Below are 8810 nucleotides of genomic sequence, written 5' to 3' on the forward strand. Positions count from 1 at the left end.
GCAGTTACACAGAATTATGTAAAGTGTAGAACACATAAATGATCCATTCTGCCCATTCAAACTATGCCAACATTTCTGCTTCATTAGAGCTTTTTCTCATCACTCCTTCTCTAAATGTTTATGTTTAACCCTCTTCCCTGCTTGTGCAGTTTTCTGTAAGATCAATCATACTCATTTGTTTCACCCACATTCTCAACACTCAGCACCCTAGGCCAAGTTTATTCCAGACTCATTATGATCTTCTGATGATCATTGTAGATGTGTGGCCTCTTGTCATGCCTTTTCCTCAATACAACATTCCGTATTCACTCACTCAAAACCATTTACATTTTAAGCTCTACTATTTGTTCACCTTTCAGCCTTTTCCCAAGAGAATATCACCTTGACTGTGTATAATTTTTTACATATGTATAACTATGTTTATGATACAATCCTTGTAAATATTCCCTGCATCTTCTTCATTAACATTCACCCTTTTCAGAACCATATGTATTACTCCATGTGGTCTAACTAAAGCTTGATATATCTTTGGCATTGTCACATCTGCTTAATTCAACCCATCTAGAACTAAAAGCTAATGCTTGGTTTGATTATGTTTAGTACCTATGACACAACTTTCAATGACTGATACATTTAGACTACACAATCACTTTGTTCCTATACCTCACCTGGATTCTCATCTTTTGGGTGATATGGTCTTCCTGTTCCTCCTACCTTTATGTATTACTTCACAATTATCTATGATAAATCTAGCCATCATTGGCCCTTTCTGTAAATTTATGTCCTCCTTACAAGTTCAAAGTAAATGTATTGTCAAAGTAGTTGTATGTTACCATACACTATCTTGAGATTCATTTTCTCGCAGGCATTCACAGTAGAACAGAGAAATACAATAGAAGCAATGAAAAATCACACACGAACCATGTGCAAAGTCAAACTGCAAATACAACAAATAAAAACAAATGAATAAAACTAAGAACATGAGTTGTAGCCTCATAGGTTGTGTTCAGAGATCAGTTCAGTGTTCAGGTGAGTGAAGTTATCCACAATGGTTCAGGAGCCTGATTGTTGAAGAGTAATAACTGTTCCTGAACCTGGTGGTGTGGCACCCAAGGCTACCGTAACTCCTTCCCAATGGTGGCAGTGAGAAGAGGAGTGGGGAGTTTTTGATTGATTCTGCTTTCTTGTGGCAGCGATACTCGTCAGGTGGGGGGTGTTTTTCCTGAGCTGTATCCGCCACTTTTTTTATAGGCTTTTCCATACTTGGACATTGGTGTTTCTATACCAGGCTATGATGCAACCAGTCAGGATACTCTCCACTGTGCACCTATAAAAATTTGTCAAAGTTTTAGATGACATGCCGAAACTCCACAGTGTCTGGAAAAAAAAAATAGAGGCATTGCCAAGCCTTCTTTAAAATGGCACTTGCGAGCTGGTCCTAGGATAAATACTCTACCATGATAACACCAAGGAATTTAAAGTTACTGACCTCACCACCTCTAATCCCCTGAAGAGAACTGGCTCATGGACCTCTGGTTTCCTCCTCTTGTAGCTCTTCGGTTTTGCTGACGTTAAGTGAGTGGTTCTTACTGTGGCACCATTCAGCCAGATTTTCAACCTCTCTCCTATATGCTGATTTGTCACCACCTTATCATCTGCAAACTTAGATGTTGCCAGTCTGTACTGACTGAGTCAGTAAGTGAGGAAATCGAGGATCCAGTTGCCTAAGGAGTTACCGAGGCTTAGCTATTGGAGCTTATTGATTAGTTTTGAGAGAATGTTGGTGTTGAATGCAGAGCTGTAGTAAATGAAGAACTTCCTGATGTTTACATCTTCACAGAGTCCAGATGTTCCCGAGTGGAGTGAAGGATCAATAAATTGGCAACTGCTGCTCGAGCTATTGTGACAGTAGACAAATTGGAGCAGATCCAAGTCACACCTGATACATGAGTTAATGTGCTTCATGACCAACCTCTCAAAGCACTTCATCACAGTGGCTGTAAGTGCTACTGGATGATAGTCATTGAGGTAGGTTATCACGTTCTTCTTGGGCACTGTTGTTGGACACAAGTTGTTGCAGTGCTAACTATTCCGCCCACAGTGACTTCATCCCAATTTCATATCAAATTCAATTTTAAAAATTATGTTCTTTTTTTCCCAAATGATTATGATTAGCAATGGTCCCAAGACAAAAATGCTTTTAGAAAATCTCAGCAAGTTACATTTTGATGGATAATTTGGAAAAGTGATTGTTCTGAAATTCCAGTGGTTAGGCATTGATCCAGAATGTGAGGGAGGATCACGACAGAGGAAATTGTGCAACCAAAACCAGAGTTAGAGTGAGGAAAATTTAAGGCAATTTGAAGCTTACAGGCTGAAACTCATCAGATTCAATACCCTGTTCCCTTTAAACCCACTGTGTTCACTGAAAAAAAGAATTAACCCATTAATATTTTTTTTTAAGTGAGATAAAAGTATGTCTGTGTGTTAGCAGGAGTTACATGCGATAGTCCGGAAAGTTGACCTGTCTGACAACACCAAACAGCTAAAGGTTCAGTATTATTGTGGTCTTATTTATACCCTCCTCAAAAAATTAAGGTTATCCAAGTAAGATTTTTGTTTTGAAATCCATGCTGATTATTTTCCATTATACTTTTCATTTTTAGATGTTACTTTCTATTAAGAATTCCCTTAGATTTTCCATCAGCAGGTTAATTTGACCAGTTCATAGTTCTCTGGACGTAGTCTATTCCCCTCTGTAAACAGAAACATTACTTCAGCTATTGGCAAGATTTCTGGCGTTAACTTTTATTAATTCCTGGGATATGTTTCATAATGTCTGGAAAAGCTGTATTGTATTATAAAAAGTATTATTATACTTGCCTACCTATTAACCTCTTATCTGAAAGCGTTTCTGTATCTGATGTTAGTACTTCATACCTCTATTCCTTTTTAACTTTTTTGGTTCAATTAATATCAGGATAGTTGAAATCTTGTATTATTATTACTATTTCACCAAATTGTCCTACAACTCTCTAACAAAAGAACAAATGAAATAAGGAGCCAGAGCATGCTATTTGTCCTTTTAGAGCTTCCTCCCCCATTTATCAAGATCACAACTCTTAAACAATGATGCTCAGTTTTGAAAAATCAGACTCCCAAAACCATGACTATTTCTCTTTCAGCAGATGTTGCTCAATTTAGCTGTTTTTTCCAGCTTTCACTGTTTATGTTATAGATGATCCATCTGAAAGCCATTTTCCTGAAATATCCTCTCATTTCTTGATTCCTTGAATATCTAGAGACCTATTGATCTCTGTTTATAAATAAAGTCCCTGACTTAAGTCTCCATAGCCCTTCAGGATAGATAATTCTAAAGATTCACATCCTTTGAAGAAATTTCTCCTCATCCTAGACTTAAACAGCCTGCCACTTACTCAGAGACCAGGGGTTTAATATCTAATCTAATCTATTATCTAATTTTCCCTTCCTGGGTAAAGTTCTTGAGTTAGTCATTTTCAACCAACCAACTTTCTGAATGAGGACAATATTCTAGAAAAGTTTTGGTCAGGTTAGAGCAAACCACAAAATGGAATTGGCCCTTACCAAAATTGTCAGCGATCTTAGGCCAACAGGGTCCCAGTTCTAATTCTCTGAGATCTAAGTGCCGCCTTTGATGTATTTGACTGCAACGGTCTTCTAGATCGCCTTGAGAACTGGGGTGGTCTCTTTGGTAGTGCCTATTTTGTTTCACATATTTAGTGCACCTTAGAGAGAATTTTTTTATCTGTCTTGGAGATCAATATTTCTAAAGGGTACAGTGTACCTTTTGGTATTGCTCAGGGAAGCTGTCTTGGTCACCTGCTCTTCTCCTTATACTCATCTCTGTTTAGGAGACATCATTAGAGAGTATAAACTTGATTTCCACAGTTATGCAGATAACACAATTGTATATTTTGGTTGAACTTGATTATGATAACACTTTATCTTCTCTGACTTCAATGGCTGCAATAAACAAATAGATGAGCAATAATTTCCTAAAACTAAGTGAAGATAAAATGGAAATACGTTTAGCTTGTCCCCAAGCCAAAAAAGATAAACTTCAGAACTTGGCTACCCTTGTAAAATCAGAAGGAACAAGATTGGCTGTTATCCTTGAATCAGATTTGGATTTCAAATCCCAAATAAAGAAGGTGACTAGATATTGCAAAGGTGTATTCATTTCCGTCATGTATTGATGCTGGGAAACTATTCACATCTTTATATCAAATAGCCTAGATTACTGCAATGCACTTTTTTACTGGCCTTCCAAAGCAATCTACTGACAAACTTCAACTCATTCAGAATACTGCTGCTAGACATCGATGGGAAAGATATTCATTTCTTAAGAAACTTGTACTGGGACCAGACAGCATCCGTCAGAATAGAAGGAGAAGTGAGTGAGTATGTGAATATCATGAGAGGAGTCAGGCAAGGTTGTGTCTTCTTGCCAGACTTATTCAACCCGTAGAGATAAAATATCTTGAGAATTATCAAAGACGTCAAAGGATTCACAATTGGAGGCCATAATATAAATAACATCAGATATGCTGATGTCATCATACTAATAGCTGACTCAGAAACAAAACTTCAAGAACTGCTCACTATAGTGGCAGCAGAAAGTAATCGCAGAGGCCTCTCAATCAACACCAAGAAGACAGAAAGCATGGTCATCTCCAGAAAGACAAACATCCCACAATGTGTGATCAAGATCGGAAATACAAACATCAAACAAGTCAACAAATTCAGATATCTTGGCAGCCTAATAACAAGTAATGGCAGGTGTGACACAGATATCAAATACAGAATAGCAATGGCGAAGGAAGCTTTCCACAAAATGAAGACCATATTAACAGACAGAAAGATGAGCACGTACACTAAAAACAGAATACTGCAGGGCTACATTTATTTTATCCTGACTTATGGAAGTGAATGCTGGACCATTTCTCCAGCAATGGAAAAGAGACTAGAAGCAGCTGAATTATGGTTCTATTGGAGAATGTTAAAAATATCATGGACCACACACACATCAAATGAAGAAGTTCTCAGAAGAGCCCAAGCAGTTCGATCACTCAAACCAACAATAAGAGAACGACAACTCAGATTCCTAGGACACATCATGTGAAAAGATGAACTAGAAAAACTCATACTCTCTGGAAAGATTGAGGGGAGCAAACCTAAAGGAAGACCTCGGCTTATGTACATCAAAAGCATAGCCAGGTGGCTACACATCGAGGAAATGGAAGTCATCCAAAAAGTGAAGGATAGACCTACATGGAAAACCATGGTCACCAAAGTCCGCATCGGATATGGTACCTAGACAGACAGACAGACTTAACTAAAACCAGGATGAGAGAGTATATCACTCCCATCCAGACTACTCTGCAGTGGCTTCTGTATCTTTCAGAATTGATTTTAAAGTTCTCATACTTGTTTTTAAAGCTCTTTATTGTCTGGGACCAGAGTACATCACAGAATCACTTTTGTTTTATAATCCTGTTCGAGCTCTTAGATTGTCTTCAGTCAGTCTCTTAAATTTAAAAACAATCTCCCTCAGAAGATAATTGTCAGGTCAGCGTTTTTGAACTGTGCTCCTAAATTGTGGAACTCAATACCTAAAACTATAAGGGATGCAGACTCGGCTGACACTTTTAAGTACCAGCTCTAAACCTATTTATTTAACCTTGCTTTTAACTGACATCTTTTTATCTTTTATTTTCATGTTTGCACTTTATCTTATTGTAAAGTACCTTGAAAAGTGCTCTATAAATAAGTTGTTGCTATCAATCTTGTTATTGTAATTTAATTTTTCTCAGCTCAGGCTGGTAAAACCTGAGGTGCGGGCATAGCCAAGAACATTCATTTGTCAATTGCTAAGAATTTTTGGACTATTCTAGTGGCATTTAGTCTGAAGATTTACATAGATATTGCTGTGTAGCCCTAATTGTTCAATGCTATTGTGTAGTGCCTTTGAGATGATACCAGTTGTAGACATTACTATCAGGATATCATTATTACTACTACTACTCACTCACTGGAACTAATATTCACAGCAAGTATTCCTTACTGCTTTCATCCTGTCAAACTTGATAACAATTTGGAAAATTTCAATGAGATCATCCCTCATTCTTCGAACTTACCAAGTGGCTTGTAAACTATACCTTTTAGTGTCTTTGATTTGTTACTATTTTTTACCTCTATCTATCTGGATTCTATTTTTGGTCTTACTTAAAACTGCATCTTTTTTGTAATATTGTTGTATGATCACTGATAACTACTACAACTCTCTTTGTTTACTCTTCGTAACTTTTTATGATACATTATACTGTAAAATGTTTTATTCTTTGCCCTGTTTTTTTCTGAAATCTCACCAAATCCCTCTTTTGTCTGATTTTTATGACTGAGTATGATCCTAGCTTTTAAGTGTATATTGTGCAAGCTGAATGGACAGTTTAACTTTGACCCAATAATTAGTAAGATCTTCTGACAGTATGAAAAAACCTTTTTAAACTCCGGCTGCTCTACACTTGCTCCTGTTCTTGCCTCCCTTATTATTCATTCATATGTTCAGTTTTCCTCTTTCGTTTCCCTTCAGCCTGGTATTGGCATCATACAGCATGAAAACAGACCCTTCAGCCCAACTGGTCCATCCTACCCACAGCATCCTCACTGCTAGTCCCAGTTGTCAATGTGTAGTTCATAACCATGCAGCCCCTCTCCTCCATGTACCTATACAAATGCCTTCATAAATGTTGCAATCATACCCTCCTTGATACTCGGTGTAAACAAATTACCTCTCAGATCTCTTTTAATCTTTCCCATCTTATCTGTGTCCTCTAGTTTTGGACTCCCCAACTCTGTGGAACAGACTATGACCATCTACCTTGTCTATATACCCCTCATAATTTTATAAACTTCTATGAGGTCATCCTTCATTCTCCTGCACTCCAGGAATAAACCTCTCCCTTTAACGCGGCCTTGTAGTCCAGGCAGCATCCTTATGAATCTCTTCTGCCGCTTGACAATGTACTTCCTAAAACAGTGTAGCCAGAACTGTACACAGCACTCCAAACATGGCCTCATTTACAAAACTGCAAGATAATGCCTCTACTCCTCAGCTCAGTGTAAACACAAAATAATCTGCAGACGCTGGGGTCAAAGCAACACTCACAACACACTGGAGGAACTCAGCAGGTCGGGCAGCATCCGTGGAAACGTCGACTCATCGATTCCACGGAAGCATGCTAACTGCCTTCTTCATCATGTTGTCTACTTGTGCAGTGGCTTTCAGTGAGCCGGTCACCTGTATTCCAAGGTCCCTCATCGCACAACTCTCATCAATGCCCTGCCATTCAGCAGACAAGTCCTACCCTGATTTGATTGTCCAAAATGCATGGCTTCAAACTTAAAAGTTAAAAACTATTTGCCCTTCCTTAGCCCATCTCACTAACTGCTCAAGGTTCCTTCACATTTCATTGGAACCTGCTTCACGATCAAAAAGTCATGATTTACTATCATCAACAAACTTGTTAATCATGCCCTATATGTTCATATCCAAATCATTTACGCAGATAATAAGTAACAGAGGTCCCAGCACTGACTCATGGGGTAACCCAATTGGTAACAGATCTCCAGTCGAAGAATCAAACTTTAACTATCACCCTCTGCTTCCTATCAGGTAATAGCTCTGAATCCATCTCATTAGCTCCCCCTGAATACCATATGACCTAACCTTCCAGATCAGCCTGCCATGTGGGACCTTGTCAAAGGCCTCATTAAGGTCAATGTAAACAACATCCACTGCCCCATCTTCATTATTCCCTTAGTGACCTCTTTAAAAAAACAACAAAGGTTCCCCAGACTTGACTTCCCATACACAAAACCATGCGGACTAATCCTGATCAGGCCTTGACTATCCAAATGATGGTTAGATCTTGTCCCTCAGGTTTCCCTACAATAACTTACCTGCAACTGAAGTCAGGTTTACTGGCCCGTAGTTCCCTGGCCTGTACTTGCTACCCGCCTAAACAATGGAGCAATATTAGCCACTCTCCAGTCTTCTGGAATTTTACCAGGGGCTAACGACAAAGCAAATATTTATTTATTGAAACACAGCTCAAAATAGGCCCTTCCGGCTCTTAGAGCCACATCGACCATTAACCACCTGATTTAACCCTAGCCTAATATTGGAACAATTTACAATGACCAATTAACCTACTAACTGGTACATCTTTGGACTATGGGAGGAAACTGGAGCCCCTGGAGGAAACGCAAGGAATCCACTGGGCGGACATACTGTATAGACTCATTACAGATGACATCAGAATTGAACTCTGAACTCCGATGTTCTGACCTGCAATAGAAACGCGCTAACCACTACACTACTGTAACACCCAAATATCTCTACCAGGGTCTCCGCAATTTCTTCTCTGGCCTCCCAAGAGATTCAGAGGTGCACTTAGTCAGACCCAGATGATTTGCCCATCTTAATGCATCTCAGGGCTGCAAATACCTTCTTTCTCATAATTTACAAATGATCCAAGTCCTCACTGCCTATTACTATCATTTCCTTTAGCATCCATGATACTTTCCTTAGTAATCACCGAGGAGAAGTAGACATTAAAATTTCAGCCATCTCCTGTGGCTCCACACATAGGCAGCACAGATGGTCTTTAAAAGGACCCAGGTACCCTTTTACTCTTAATGTAACTGAAGAACCCTGCCTGCCAAATACATCCAGTGCCCTCTTTATGCCCTCCTGATTTCCCACT

Source organism: Mobula hypostoma, chromosome 2 (genome assembly GCF_963921235.1).
Source record: "Mobula hypostoma chromosome 2, sMobHyp1.1, whole genome shotgun sequence".
NCBI lineage: Eukaryota > Metazoa > Chordata > Chondrichthyes > Myliobatiformes > Myliobatidae > Mobula > Mobula hypostoma.